General features: G+C 47.6%; 1 protein-coding gene across 2 annotated transcripts in view; it reads right to left on the bottom strand.

Moving 5' to 3' along the window:
* Positions 1-16,817, bottom strand: part of LOC138771066 (nuclear receptor subfamily 1 group I member 3-like) — a 30,974-nt gene that overhangs the window by 12,902 nt on the left and 1,255 nt on the right. The window contains exon 2 of one of the 2 annotated variants that reach the window (XM_069950503.1): positions 11,313-11,415. The exons of the other annotated variant lie outside the window; for it this stretch is intronic. The gene's annotated coding sequence lies outside the window, so the exon portion shown is untranslated. The remainder of the gene's footprint in view (positions 1-11,312; positions 11,416-16,817) is intronic. 2 annotated transcript variants of the gene reach the window in all.

Below are 16,817 nucleotides of genomic sequence, written 5' to 3'. Positions count from 1 at the left end.
TAGTGTGTATCCGCCTGATGATCGGTGCTGCCTCTGGATTACACAGACCTCCCTCTTACATTACTGTGTATCCGCCTGATGATCGGTGCTGCCTCTGGATTACACAGACCTCCTGTACATTACTGTGTATCCGCCTGATGATCGGTGCTGCCTCTGGATTACACAGACCTCCCGTACATTACTGTGTATCCGCCTGATGATCGGTGCTGCCTCTGGATTACACAGACCTCCCCCGTACATTACTGTGTATCCGCCTGATGATCGGTGCTGCCTCTGGATTACACAGACCTCCCTCGTACATTACTGTGTATCCGCCTGATGATCGGTGCTGCCTCTGGATTACACAGACCTCCTGTACATTACTGTGTATCCGCCTGATGATCGGTGCTGCCTCTGGATTACACAGACCTCCCCCGTACATTACTGTGTATCCGCCTGATGATCGGTGCTGCCTCTGGATTACACAGACCTCCCCCGTACATTACTGTGTATCCGCCTGATGATCGGTGCTGCCTCTGGATTACACAGACCTCCCCCGTACATTACTGTGTATCCGCCTGATGATCGGTGCTGCCTCTGGATTACACAGACCTCCCCCGTACATTACTGTGTATCCGCCTGATGATCGGTGCTGCCTCTGGATTACACAGACCTCCTGTACATTACTGTGTATCCACCTGATGATCGGTGCTGCCTCTGGATTACACAGACCTCCCCCGTACATTACTGTGTATCCGCCTGATGATCGGTGCTGCCTCTGGATTACACAGACCTCCCCTGTACATTACTGTGTATCCGCCTGATGATCGGTGCTGCCTCTGGATTACACAGACCTCCCTCTTACATTACTGTGTATCCGCCTGATGATCGGTGCTGCCTCTGGATTACACAGACCTCCCTCTTACATTACTGTGTATCCGCTTGATGATCGGTGCTGCCTTTGGATTATTGGAATTTCTCAATGTCTTTCAGCAACTTGGAATTCATGAAAAATAAATGTTGTGCGGAGAGTTTGTGCTTTGTCTATAAGCGGATAATGGGGGTATTACACCTCTCCATGATGACTGTGCACGGGGCGGCCTTCCAGATCACTACTCTCACAGCTCATGTAATATTCATACCCCGAGCTCAACCTGGAGGACACTGGAATGTTCTCACTAATTCTGGGTCGCCGTCTACTTAACCCTGCAGCTCCTGGATGGAGAAAATAAGATGCATCCCTAAACCTTAGTGGTCATCAGTAACGTCCATGGTCATCAATAACGTCCATGGTCATCGGTAACATCCATGGTCATCGGTAACATCCATTGTTGTCTGTAACATCCATGGTCATCAGTAACATCTATGGTCATCAGTAACATTCATTGTTGTTGGTAACATCCATGGTCATCAGTAACATCCATGGTCATGAGTAACATCCATGGTCATCGACACCATCCATAGTCATCAGTAACAGCCATGATCATCAGTAGCATCCATAGTCATTAATAATGCCCATGGTCATCGGTAACATCCATGCTCATCAGTAATGTCCATGGTCATCGGTAACATGCATGGTCATCGGTAGTGTCCATGGTCATCGGTAACATCCAAGGTCATCAGTAACGTCCATGGTCATCGAAAGCATTCATAATCATCAGTAACATCCACGTTCATCAGTAACAGCTATGGTCATCGGTAACATCCATGGTCATCAGTGACGTCCATAATCATCGGTAACATCCATGGTCATTGGTAACGTCCATAGTAATCAGTAACATCCATGGTCATCAGTAACGTCCATGGTCATCAGTGACGTCCATAATCATCGGTAACATCCATGGTCATCGGTAACGTCCATGTTCTTCAGTAACATCCATGGTCATCAGTAACGCCCATTGTCATCAGTAACCTCTATGGTCATCAGTAACCTCTATGGTCATCAGTAACATCCATGGTCATCGGTAATGTCCATGGTCATGAGTAACGTCCATGGTCATCAGTAACATCCATGGTCGTTGGTTATAATGAGATGTCCTAGAGGCCCTGTAGATGTAATATGGAAGTGTCCCAATACTTTGCCTATATAATATATAGGACGCCTATAGTGTTCAGCTGACAACACTCTGGAAATTGCAGTTATGATTTATTGTTTTGGTGAGGTTGTCAGTACACAACCATGGTCCACTGACTAAAATGCGGGTGTCACTTCATCTCTGTATTGTCCTGCCCGTCTGTCTGTCTGTCAGTCAGCCGTGGTGAATTCCATAGAACTGGATCGCCCACATTCACTGCAAATGCTCTGGAAAGCTCGTGACATGGACAGAGGTGGCAGCAGAGAGCACTGTGTCAGATCAGAGAGAATACACCACTTTCTGCAGGACATACAGCAGCTGACAAGTACTGGAAGACTAGATATTTTTTTACCAGAAGTAATTTACATATCTATACAACTTTTTGGCACCCTTTTTGATTAGATTTTTTTTTATCCCTTTAAGAAACTTTCCCCCTTCTGGAAGTTTCCTCTCCTAAATCTCCATATTTCATCATTTTCCTGCCCAAATTTAGCCCAAGGCTCCGGAATCCTCACAGGAATCACTGCGGGAAGTATTTACTATCACTGATCACACTGTACACTCCTGATCCCCCTGTACACTCCTGATACCAGTGATCACCCTGTACACTCCTGATACCACTGATCCCCCTGTACACTCCTGATACCACTGATCGCCCTGTACACTCCTGATACCACTGATCACACTGTACACTCCTGATCACCCTGTACACTCCTGATACCACTGATCACACTGTACACTCCTGATACCACTGATCTCCCTGTACACTCCTGATACCACTGATCACACTGTACACTCCTGATCACCCTGTACACTCCTGATACCACTGATCTCCCTGTACACTCCTGATACCACTGATCACACTGTACACTCCTGATACCACTGATCGCCCTGTACACTCCTGATACCACTGATCACACTGTACACTCCTGATCACCCTGTACACTCCTGATACCACTGATCTCCCTGTACACTCCTGATACCACTGATCACACTGTACACTCCTGATCACCCTGTACACTCCTGATACCACTGATCCCCCTGTACACTCCTGATACCACTGATCCCCCTGTACACTCCTGATACCACTGATCACCCTGTACACTCCTGATCCCCCTGTACACTCCTGATACCACTGATCACCCTGTACACTCCTGATACCACTGATCACACTGTACACTCCTGATCACCCTGTACACTCCTGATACCACTGATCCCCCTGTACACTCCTGATACCACTGATCCCCCTGTACACTCCTGATACCACTGATCCCCCTGTACACTCCTGATACCACTGATCACCCTGTACACTCCTGATCCCCCTGTACACTCCTGATACCACTGATCACCCTGTACACTCCTGATCCCCCTGTACACTCCTGATACCACTGATCACCCTGTACACTCCTGATCACCCTGTACACTCCTGATACCACTGATCACCCTGTACACTCCTGATACCACTGATCACCCTGTACACTCCTGATACCACTGATCTCCCTGTACACTCCTGATACCACTGATCTCCCTGTACACTCCTGATCCCACTGATCACCCTGTACACTCCTGATACCACTGATCTCCCTGTACACTCCTGATCCCACTGATCACCCTGTACACTCCTGATACCACTGATCGCCCTGTACACTCCTGATCACCCTGTACACTCCTGATACCACTGATCACCCTGTACACCCCTGATACCACTGATCCCCCTGTACACTCCTGATACCACTGATCACCCTGTACACTCCTGATCCCACTGATCTCCCTGTACACTCCTGATACCACTGATCGCCCTGTACACTCCTGATCACCCTGTACACTCCTGATACCACTGATCGCCCTGTACACTCCTGATACCACTGATCACACTGTACACTCCTGATCACCCTGTACACTCCTGATACCACTGATCCCCCTGTACACTCCTGATACCACTGATCCCCCTGTACACTCCTGATACCACTGATCCCCCTGTACACTCCTGATACCACTGATCACCCTGTACACTCCTGATCCCCCTGTAAACTCCTGATACCACTGATCCCCCTGTACACTCCTGATACCACTGATCACACTGTACACTCCTGATCACCCTGTACACTCCTGATACCACTGATCACCCTGTACACTCCTGATACCACTGATCTCCCTGTACACTCCTGATACCACTGATCGCCCTGTACACTCCTGATACCACTGATCACCCTGTACACTCCTGATACCACTGATCCCACTGTACACTCCTGATACCACTGATCCCCCTGTACACTCCTGATCCCCCTGTACACTCCTGATACCACTGATCCCCCTGTACACTCCTGATACCACTGATCACCCTGTACACTCCTGATCCCCCTGTACACTCCTGATACCACTGATCACCCTGTACACTCCTGATACCACTGATCACCCTGTACACTCTTGATCCCCCTGTACACTCCTGATACCACTGATCACCCTGTACACTCCTGATACCACTGATCACACTGTACACTCCTGATCACCCTGTACACTCCTGATACCACTGATCCCCCTGTACACTCCTGATACCACTGATCCCCCTGTACACTCCTGATACCACTGATCACCCTGTACACTCCTGATACCACTGATCGCCCTGTACACTCCTGATACCACTGATCACACTGTACACTCCTGATCACCCTGTACACTCCTGATACCACTGATCACCCTGTACACTCCTGATACCACTGATCACCCTGTACACTCCTGATACCACTGATCTCCCTGTACACTCCTGATACCACTGATCTCCCTGTACACTCCTGATACCACTGATCACCCTGTACACTCCTGATACCACTAATCTCCCTGTACACTCCTGATCCCACTGTACACTCCTGATACCACTGATCACCCTGTACACTCTTGATCCCCCTGTACACTCCTGATACCACTGATCGCCCTGTACACTCCTGATCCCCCTGTACACTCCTGATCCCCCTGTACACTCCTGATCCCCCTGTACACTCCTGATCCCCCTGTACACTCCTGATCCCCCTGTACACTCCTGATACCACTGATCGCCCTGTACACTCCTGATCCCCCTGTACACTCCTGATCCCCCTGTACACTCCTGATCACCCTGTACACTCCTGATACCACTGATCACCCTGTACACTCCTGATCCCCCTGTACACTCCTGATCCCCCTGTACACTCCTGATCCCCCTGTACACTCCTGATCCCCCTGTACACTCCTGATCACCCTGTACACTCCTGATCCCCCTGTACACTCCTGATCCCCCTGTACACTCCTGATCACCCTGTACACTCCTGATCCCCCTGTACACTCCTGATCACCCTGTACACTCCTGATACCACTGATCACCCTGTACACTCCTGATACCACTGATCACCCTGTACACTCCTGATCCCCCTGTACACTCCTGATACCACTGATCGCCCTGTACACTCCTGATCCCACTGATCGCCCTGTACACTCCTGATCCCACTGATCACCCTGTACACTCCTGATACCACTGATCACCCTGTACACTCCTGATACCACTGATCACCCTGTACACTCCTGATACCACTGATCTCCCTGTACACTCCTGATCCCACTGATCACCCTGTACACTCCTGATACCACTGATCGCCCTGTACACTCCTGATACCACTGATCACACTGTACACTCCTGATATCACTGATCACCCTGTACACTCCTGATCACCCTGTACACTCCTGATACCACTGATCGCCCTGTACACTCCTGATCCCACTGATCACCCTGTACACTCCTGATCCCACTGATCACCCTGTACACTCTTGGGGGTCCTGGTAGAACTGGTGTGAAGCTCTTCCAGGCTCCGGGGGTCTTCCAGCTGGTGACATTGAGACCCTTAATCTCTGCACCTTTATTGTCTGTTTACAGATCATGAAAATCAATAATTCATTGGAAGCGGCTCAGAAATTACTGCAAATCCAATGATAAAAGAACCTGTTCATTATGTGACCCTGACCGCTCACCCCGTACATCACCCGCCACCTGTAATAGCTGCCGTCAGCTGAACTTATGGAAGGATATATATCACCGACATGAGTCATGTGACATCACCGCTCCCCACATATAAGTGATATATTACAGTGACATCACTGCCCCCCACATATAAGTGATATATTACAGTGACATCACCGCTCCCCACATATAAGTGATATATTACAGTGACATCACCGCTCCCCACATATAAGTGATATATTACAGTGACATCACCGCTCCCCACATATAAGTGATATATTACAGTGACATCACCGCTCCCCACATATAAGTGATATATTACAGTGACATCACCGCTCCCCACATATAAGTGATATATTACAGCAGTGACATCACCGCTCCCCACATATAAGTGATATATTACAGTGACATCACCACTCCCCACATATAAGTGATATATTACAGTGACATCACCGCTCCCCACATATAAGTGATATATTACAGCAGTGACATCACCGCTCCCCACATATAAGTGATATATTACAGTGACATCACCGCTCCCCACATATAAGTGATATATTACAGCAGTGACATCACCGCTCCCCACATATAAGTGATATATTACAGCAGTGACATCACCGCTCCCCACATATAAGTGATATATTACAGTGACATCACCGCTCCCCACATATAAGTGATATATTACAGTGACATCACCGCTCCCCACATATAAGTGATATATTACAGTGACATCACCGCTCCCCACATATAAGTGATATATTACAGTGACATCACTGCTCCCCACATATAAGTGATATATTACAGCAGTGACATCACTGCTCCCCATATATAAGTGATATATTACAGTGACATCACCGCTCCCCACATATAAGTGATATATTACAGTGACATCATCATACACCAGCTCTCCATGAATGATATATACAACAGCCATGGCTGTACTTTTCTATATATATATATATATATATATATATATATATATACTGTATATATATATATATATATATGATGTTTAACAAGATTCTGTAGACGCTTTGTAGAAATGTGTGTACATTATAGCTTCCAAGGATGAGTTAGATATATATCAGGAATCAGTAAGGTTATAATGGAAAATGTCCTCCAGGTAACAGATTAGACAGGACTCACCTGGGATCAGGTCTCATGGTTGGACACCTACACACCTGAGACATGACAACTCCGTCCTGACAACCACATCTTCTCGGCTACACCACTAAGCTATCGCCATACAGGGAGCGGAATCGTGAAAGAAGTGATGGGTATAAACCGGACGTGACATGACTGCCATTTTTACTACTGGAGGAGACTCAGACCCGTAATACTGAAGGAGTGGCCCAGAACCAGTGTGCCCCACCCAAAAGAATCAGCACCCTTCCCCCAAAACAGGCAGGTTCTCCAGTAAGGAGGTAGATTTCCCCAGTAGGTAGGTAGGTTTCTCCATTAGGTAGGTAGGTTTCCCCATTAATTGGATAGGTCTCCCAGTAGGTAGGTAGGTTTCCCCAGTAGGTAGGTAGGTTTCCCCAGTAGGTAGGTAGGTTTCCCCAGTAAGAAGATAGGTCTCCCAGTAGGTAGGTAGGTTTCCCCAGTAAGATGATGGGTCCCCCAGGAGAAAGTTTGGTGTCCCACCATGGGTGTTATATTCTTCACAAAAGTCTGTACTTTAAGTAGAAGTGGTAATGAAGTAGTACCCATGTTTTGCCACTAAATGTCGCTGTTATGTGTATTATGTGTCTGGATGTAACTAAAGGTTATTGTTTTAGGATCTGTGCACCAATTGGAGTTCTTTCTCTTTTCCTCCTATCCCTATCCTTCTCTTTCTTCTCACCCACTCACAGCACACCTTATAACTGCTGTAGAAGGAAGTCACATGAGGAGAAGAAGTGTAGCCACACCTTGGTCTCTGCAGTACGCGGACTCACATGAGACACTTTAACACTTTTTTGAAACAAGCACTTCCACACACTATGCAGTGGTGACTGCACTAAAGTCAGGGATCACCCCAACCTATGCCGAGAACCAGTCTAAAAGTGCAGGACAGTGTCCAGCAGAAGAAAGGAACTGATCCAGATAGAGCAAAGTTGCTCGGAGCCTAGGTACTCTATCTCGTAGCACAGGTGTAATCGGAAAATTCTGACCACTCTGCTAATCCCAGGTAAAAGGTCTGGGGCCTGGGTCATCTCCCCTTTCTGTGGGTGGCGGTACCAATAGTCCGTGTAGGTCATAACTCCACTCCGGACCACCATGATAAGCACCGAACGGACCCCCTCACATCCCAGAAGGTTACTGACCACAGGGGCAAGGATATAGCCAGGCCCTGTTAAATAAAAGCAGGTGTGCCCCCATACCTGTGTGCCCAACCAGCACTGGTGTCACAACAACCTAACATCTGGCTGAGCTATATTCTGACCAACCACCATAGAGGTGGCGTCACACGTTACCACCTAGCAAGTGTGATCTGGAAAAGGTCGGCACTCCGATGAAAAGCGGTGCCTGGGCCAAATTTCTTTTTGATACCACCTAGCAAGTGACCGGTCGAGCGTACACCACAGAATTGGCGTCACAAACAGGATTCAAACCTCGGTGTGTGTTGAACTGTGTACAGTGTGTGTTATACTGTGTAAAGATCATCAGGAACTGTGTACTTTCAACCGCCAAAGCGGATTACAAATTGCTAACCACCAAAACCACCATTGCCCAGAAAATAAGTGCCCCGAAGATAATTGTCCTAGCTGTGAGACTCAAAGTGCGGGAGCCATCTTTATTGTTTCGGAACTGTATCCTGCAATTTATATCTATGCCACCACTTTATATCTATGCCGCCAACACAACCAAGGGAAGACTGCACTAAAGACCGGGGGGTCCTTAGTAAAAGCCTGTCAACATGTCAGCTACACCTATCGGCAGAACCAGAAAAGACAAGAGACCCTCACTGGAAGTTCCAACGTCACCATCTTGCTAATCCTCTCTGTGACTTCAAGTCCACTTAGCGGCGCACTACAAGTCCCGTGCAGCCCGAATACCTTTGAGATCATCACCGGAGCCCCCTTTCAGCAGCCTCCTACAGTTTTACAGCTTCCGCGCTAAATATGTCTGTTCCAGATAGCATTGAGCAGCAAGTCACTGGCACCTCCGCGGCCCTGCCAGCAGCCTCAGCATCACCTGCATCTCCGGCAGCCTCCAGTGCTGCATCCTCATAAGCCCCTGTTATGGCAGCTTCTGAGGAAACAGCTTCTGAGGAAACAGCCCCGGCAAAACCATGTCCCGGGAGGCCCCGCCCCCCGTCGTGGGAAGCCCCGCCCTCGCCAGCGCAGGTGGCATTGTTCATGCAAGCAGGGACAGGAGTGCTGGGAAACCATACAGGTGAATATAGCGTTTTTTGTTTTAAATACAGATGGTGGGTGTAGTGGTATGATGATGAAGGAACAAGAGGATGATGAGGGGTGTAGTGGTATGATGGAACAAGAGGATGGTGAAGTGTGTAGTGGTATGATGGAACAAGAGGATGATGAGGGGTGTAGTGGTATGATGGAACAAGAGGATGGTGAAGTGTGTAGTGGTATGATGGAACAAGAGGATGATGAGGGGTGTAGTGGTATGATGATGAAGGAACAAGAGGATTATGAAGGGTGTAGTGGTATAAGGGAACAAGAGGATGATGAAGGGTGTAGTGGTATGATGGAACAAGAGGATGGTGAAGTGTGTAGTGGTATGATGATGAAAGGGCAGGAGGATGATGAAGGGGTATTAGTATTATGATGGAGGTGGATGAAGGGGGTAGTATTATAAAGATGGAGGAGCAGGAGGATGATATGGGTAGTAGCATGATTATGGAGGGGCAGGAGGATGAAGGGGTAGTATTATTATGATGGAGGTGGTTGTAGTATGATGATGAGGGGCAGGAGGATGAAAGGGGTAGTAGTATAACACGGGGAGGGGGGGCATCTATAAGGCGGATTACACGGGGGGTGTATACAATAGGGCATGTACTATAGTGGACGACACAGAGGGGGGCATATACTATAAGGGGGTCACATAGAGTCAGCCTACCCACTAAATGAAGGTGTAAATGGCCCCATACAGATGTGCAGTGTGTATAGAGATGAGGATGGTGAGTGAGGAGCCTAATATGTCTGTCTGGCAGATTCTGTGGATTCGTGGCTCAGAGAAGTTTTCATGACAGCCCAGGACAGATGGAGAAGATGAAACGGGAAGAACTCCAATCAGAGAAGACGTCCCCTGTGAGTCACTTGATATACCTGCACGGTAATGTATATGGTGTATAGAGCCTGTGTAGAGCTGGGGCTACCTCTATATGACTATATAATATTTGCCCCTTGTATACTGGTATTATTGGCAATATTGATCTCAGTATACAGGATTTGGTTAGTAACAGTATGGCGGTAATATGTATGGTGATATTTCCTATATACTGGTATTATTGGTAATAATATTATCTATCTATATACTACATTACATTATTACATTCATCATATATACTGTTTTCCATTACAAAACACTAGTATCAGCTTATAAACGTTAATCTACATACAAACATGATTATATAAGATGATGACATAGAGTTCAGACACATAGTTCCCCTGTAATTACCTTTATTTATATATTTGCATTTGTTTATCAACACATAGGTGGCGATTCAGCCACAACATCACGAGTGCGCATGTCAGAATCAGTTGGAACGCACAAGTCACCAGGACGCGCGTTATGTGCCGACTGGTGACGCGGAGACGTCACGCAGGAATGACCGCTCCGGCCGCGACTGCTACACCTAAGACACATGGTAAGACCGCACCATCCGTACATAGACTCTTTTCTCCCTCTCACTTCTGATTTCTTCACAGGAGACTTATCTCTATATTCATTCTTCATCCTTCCAGGCATTCCTTTATTCCTACCACCCACCAATGTGTGAGTATAACAACATTGTGCTTTATGTACTAACTTGGATAGCCACCATATGGATCATATATTTCAGACATAGTGATACAACTTATATTACAGTATACCATTAGAACTACTGTAGAGAAACCGCGTAATATATGTGTATACTAATCACGACCAACATGTTAAACCTGGCCAAATATGAGATATCCTGTGATGCCACTCCAACCATCTAGACGTTTTGATTTATTCTAAAACTGTCTCTGGGCCATAATATGTTTATGATGTAATTAGGATGTGACAATTGTATAATTTCTCCAATATAATGTATACTTATTGCAATATATATTTACCCTGCAGATACCAGTCGTACTAGACCGAAACGTCCCTTATGGTATATGTTCTATGGATGAAGTGTTATACAAGGATGCATGTGCCGAACTGCGCAGCCATTTTCTGTGTATTGGAATAAAATAAGAAAGAAGCAAGATAACTGTTTCCTGGTGTGCAATTAATATTACAATATGGTCTACTGGTGTGCTAATAGTGTGCAATAGTGTGCAATAGTGTGCAATAGTGTGCTAATAGTGTGCAATAGTGTGCTAATAGTGTGCTAATAGTGTGCTAATAGTGTGCAATAGTGTGCTAATAGTGTGCAATAGTGTGCTAATAGTGTGCAATAGTGTGCTAATAGTGTGAAATAGTGTGCTAATAGTGTGCAATAGTGTGCTAATAGTGTACAATAGTGTGCTAATAGTGTGCAATAGTGTGCAATAGTGTGCTAATAGTGTGCAATAGTGTGCTAATAGTGTGCTAATAGTGTGCAATAGTGTGCAATAGTGTGCTAATAGTGTGCAATAGTGTGCTAATAGTGTGCAATAGTGTGCTAATAGTGTGCTAATAGTGTGCAATAGTGTGCTAATAGTGTGCTAATAGTGTGCAATAGTGTGCTAATAGTGTGCTAATAGTGTGCAATAGTGTGCTAATAGTGTGCAATAGTGTGCAATAGTGTGCTAATAGTGTGCAATAGTGTGCTAATAGTGTGCAATAGTGTGCTATAGTGTGCTAATAGTGTGCAATAGTGTGCTAATAGTGTGCTAATAGTGTGCAATAGTGTGCAATAGTGTGCTAATAGTGTGCAATAGTGTGCAATAGTGTGCTAATAGTGTGCTAATAGTGTGCAATAGTGTGCTAATAGTGTGCTAATAGTGTGCTAATAGTGTGCTAATATTGTGCAATAGTGTGCAATAGTGTGCTAATAGTGTGCAATAGTGTGCTAATAGTGTGCAATAGTGTGCTAATAGTGTGCAATAGTGTGCTAATAGTGTGCAATAGTGTGCAATAGTGTGCTAATAGTGTGCAATAGTGTGCTAATAGTGTGCAATAGTGTGCTAATAGTGTGCAATAGTGTGCTAATAGTGTGCTAATAGTGTGCAATAGTGTGCTAATAGTGTGCAATAGTGTGCTAATAGTGTGCAATAGTGTGCTAATAGTGTGCAATAGTGTGCTAATAGTGTGCTAATAGTGTGCAATAGTGTGCTAATAGTGTGCTAATAGTGTGCAATAGTGTGCTAATAGTGTGCAATAGTGTGCTAATAGTGTGCAATAGTGTGCTAATAGTGTACAATAGTGTGCTAATAGTGTGCTAATAGTGTGCAATAGTGTGCAATAGTGTGCTAATAGTGTGCAATAGTGTGCTAATAGTGTGCAATAGTGTGCTAATAGTGTGTAATAGTGTGCTAATAGTGTGCAATAGTGTGCAATAGTGTGCTAATAGTGTACAATAGTGTGCTAATAGTGTGCAATAGTGTGCTAATAGTGTGCTAATAGTGTGCAATAGTGTGCGCAGATATAATACTACTATCTCCTACCAGTCCTATAACCCCATCTCCTACCAGTCCTGTGACTCCATCTCCTACCGGTCCTGTGACTCCATCTCCTACCAGTCCTGTGACTCCATCTCCTACCAGTCCTGTGACTCCATCTCCTACCAGTCCTATAACCCCATCTCCTACCAGTCCTATAACCCCATCTCCTACCAGTCCTGTGACTCCATCTCCTACCAGTCCTATAACTCCATCTCCTTCCAGTCCTGTGACTCCATCTCCTACCGGTCCTGTGACTCCATCTCCTACCAGTCCTGTGACTCCATCTCCTACCAGTCCTGTGACTCCATCTCCTACCAGTCCTATAACCCCATCTCCTACCAGTCCTATAACTCCATCTCCTACCAGTCCTATAACCCCATCTCCTTCCAGTCCTGTGACTCCATCTCCTACCAGTCCTATAACCCCATCTCCTTCCAGTCCTGTGACTCCATCTCCTACCGGTCCTGTGACTCCATCTCCTACCAGTCCTGTGACTCCATCTCCTACCAGTCCTGTGACTCCATCTCCTACCAGTCCTGTGACTCTCCTACCAGTCCTGTGACTCTCCTACCAGTCCTGTGACTCCATCTCCTACCAGTCTTGTGACTCCATCTCCTACCAGTCCTATAACCCCATCTCCTACCAGTCCTATAACCCCATCTCCTTCCAGTCCTGTGACTCCATCTCCTACCAGTCCTGTGACTCCATCTCCTACCAGTCCTGTGACTCCATCTCCTACCAGTCCTGTGACTCCATCTCCTACCAGTCCTGTGACTCCATCTCCTACCAGTCCTATAACCCCATCTCCTACCAGTCCTATAACTCCATCTCCTACCAGTCCTATAACTCCATCTCCTACCAGTCCTGTGACCCCATCTACCAGTTGTATGACTCCATCTCCTACCAGTCCTGTGACCCCATCTCCTACCAGTCCTGTGACTCCATCTCCTACCAGTCTTGTGACTCCATCTCCTACCAGTCCTATAACCCCATCTCCTACCAGTCCTGTGACTCCATCTCCTACCAGTCCTGTGACTCCATCTCCTACCAGTCCTGTGACTCCATCTCCTACCAGTCCTGTGACTCCATCTCCTACCAGTCCTATAACCCCATCTCCTACCAGTCCTATAACCCCATCTCCTTCCAGTCCTGTGACTCCATCTCCTACCAGTCCTGTGACTCCATCTCCTACCAGTCCTGTGACTCCATCTCCTACCAGTCCTGTGACTCCATCTCCTATCAGTCCTATAACCCCATCTCGTACCAGTCCTATAACCCCATCTCCTACCAGTCCTATAACTCCATCTCCTACCAGTCCTATAACTCCATGTCCTACCAGTCCTATAACCCCATCTCCTTCCAGTCCTGTGACTCTCCTACCAGTCCTATAACCCCATCCCCTACCAGTCCTATAACCCCATCTCCTACCAGTCCTATAACCCCATCTCCTTCCAGTCCTGTGACTCCATCTCCTACCAGTCCTGTGACTCCATCTCCTACCAGTCCTGTGACTCCATCTCCTACCAGTCCTGTGACTCCATCTCCTATCAGTCCTATAACCCCATCTCGTACCAGTCCTATAACCCCATCTCCTACCAGTCCTATAACTCCATCTCCTACCAGTCCTATAACTCCATGTCCTACCAGTCCTATAACCCCATCTCCTTCCAGTCCTGTGACTCTCCTACCAGTCCTATAACCCCATCCCCTACCAGTCCTATAACCCCATCCCCTACCAGTCCTATAACCCCATCTCCTACCAGTCCTATAACCCCATCTCCTTCCAGTCCTGTGACTCCATCTCCTTCCAGTCCTGTGACGCCATCTACCAGTCCTGTGACTCCATCTCCTACCAGTCCTGTGACTCCATCTCCTACCAGTCCTGTGACTCCATCTCCTACCAGTCCTATAACCCCATCTCCTACCAGTCCTATAACTCCATCTCCTACCAGTCCTATAACCCCATCTCCTTCCAGTCCTGTGACTCCATCTCCTACCAGTCCTGTGACTCCATCTCCTACCAGTCCTGTGACTCCATCTCCTACCAGTCCTGTGACTCCATCTCCTACCAGTCCTGTGACTCCATCTCCTACCAGTCCTATAACTCCATCTCCTACCAGTCCTGTGACTCCATCTCCTACCAGACCTGTGACCCCATCTACCAGTTCTATGACTCCATCTCCTACCAGTCCTGTGACCCCATCTCCTACCAGTCCTGTGACTCCATCTCCTACCAGTCCTGTGACTCCATCTCCTACCAGTCCTATAACTCCATCTCCTACCAGTCCTGTGACTCCATCTCCTTCCAGTCCTGTGACTCCATCTCCTACCAGTCCTGTGACTCCATCTCCTACCAGTCCTATAACCCCATCTCCTACCAGTCCTGTGACTCCATCTCCTACCAGTCCTGTGACTCCATCTCCTTCCAGTCCTGTGACTCCATCTCCTACCAGTCCTGTGACTCCATCTCCTATCAGTCCTATAACCCCATCTCCTACCAGTCCTATAACCCCATCCCCTACCAGTCCTATAACCCCATCTCCTACCAGTCCTATAACCCCATCTCCTTCCAGTCCTGTGACTCCATCTCCTACCAGTCCTATAACCCCATCTCCTACCAGTCCTATAACTCCATCCCCTACCAGTCCTATGACTCCATCTCCTACCAGTCCTATAACCCCATCTCCTTCCAGTCCTGTGACTCTATCTCCTACCAGTCCTGTGACGCCATCTACCAGTCCTGTGACTCCATCTCCTACCAGTCCTATAACCCCATCTCCTACCAGTCCTGTGACTCCATCTCCTACCAGTCCTGTGACTCCATCTCCTTCCAGTCCTGTGACTCCATCTCCTACCAGTCCTGTGACTCCATCTCCTATCAGTCCTATAACCCCATCTCCTACCAGTCCTATAACCCCATCCCCTACCAGTCCTATAACCCCATCTCCTACCAGTCCTATAACCCCATCTCCTTCCAGTCCTGTGACTCCATCTCCTACCAGTCCTATAACCCCATCTCCTACCAGTCCTATAACTCCATCCCCTACCAGTCCTATGACTCCATCTCCTACCAGTCCTATAACCCCATCTCCTTCCAGTCCTGTGACTCTATCTCCTACCAGTCCTGTGACGCCATCTACCAGTCCTGTGACTCCATCTCCTTCCAGTCCTGTGACGCCATCTACCAGTCCTGTGACTCCATCTCCTACCAGTCCTGTGACTCCATCTCCTACCAGTCCTGTGACTCCATCTCCTACCAGTCCTATAACTCCATCTCCTACCAGTCCTGTGACTCCATCTCCTACCAGTCCTGTGACTCTCCTACCAGTCCTGTGACTCCATCTCCTACCAGTCCTATAACTCCATCTCCTACCAGTCCTGTGACTCCATCTCCTTCCAGTCCTGTGACGCCATCTCCTTCCAGTCCTGTGACTCCATCTCCTTCCAGTCCTGTGACTCCATCTCCTACCAGTCCTGTGACTCCATCTCCTTCCAGTCCTGTGACGCCATCTACCAGTCCTGTGACTCCATCTCCTACCAGTCCTATAACTCCATCTCCTACCAGTCCTGTGACTCCATCTCCTACCAGTCCTATAACTCCATCTCCTACCAGTCCTGTGACTCCATCTCCTACCAGTCCTGTGACTCTCCTACCAGTCCTGTGACTCCATCTCCTACCAGTCCTGTGACTTCATCTCCTACCAGTCCTGTGACCCCTGTTATAATGAGGCAGTGCCCGGTAAGTTTAGCTGATCCTCTGGCCGATCATTACCCCCCTCCCCCCTCCCTTGGAGCTGCCAGGACACAGCAGTGCTCATCAGCTCTCCCGCCTGGCAGCGCCCCCTCCCCCTCCTCGGAGAGATGGGCACATGACGGTGCCAGGCTCAGCATCTGCCCCTCCAGCTGTTCTGCTCCTCTCCATCATCTCTGGAGCCCGTCCATTAACCCTTACCTCTCCATTCCCCATCACTGTCAGTACAGATATGGCAT

Source organism: Dendropsophus ebraccatus, chromosome 13 (genome assembly GCF_027789765.1).
Source record: "Dendropsophus ebraccatus isolate aDenEbr1 chromosome 13, aDenEbr1.pat, whole genome shotgun sequence".
In the NCBI taxonomy this organism is placed as follows: Eukaryota; Metazoa; Chordata; class Amphibia; order Anura; family Hylidae; genus Dendropsophus; species Dendropsophus ebraccatus.
Note: the sequence above shows the minus strand (reverse complement) of the source record. Positions and strands in the feature narration are given on the sequence as shown.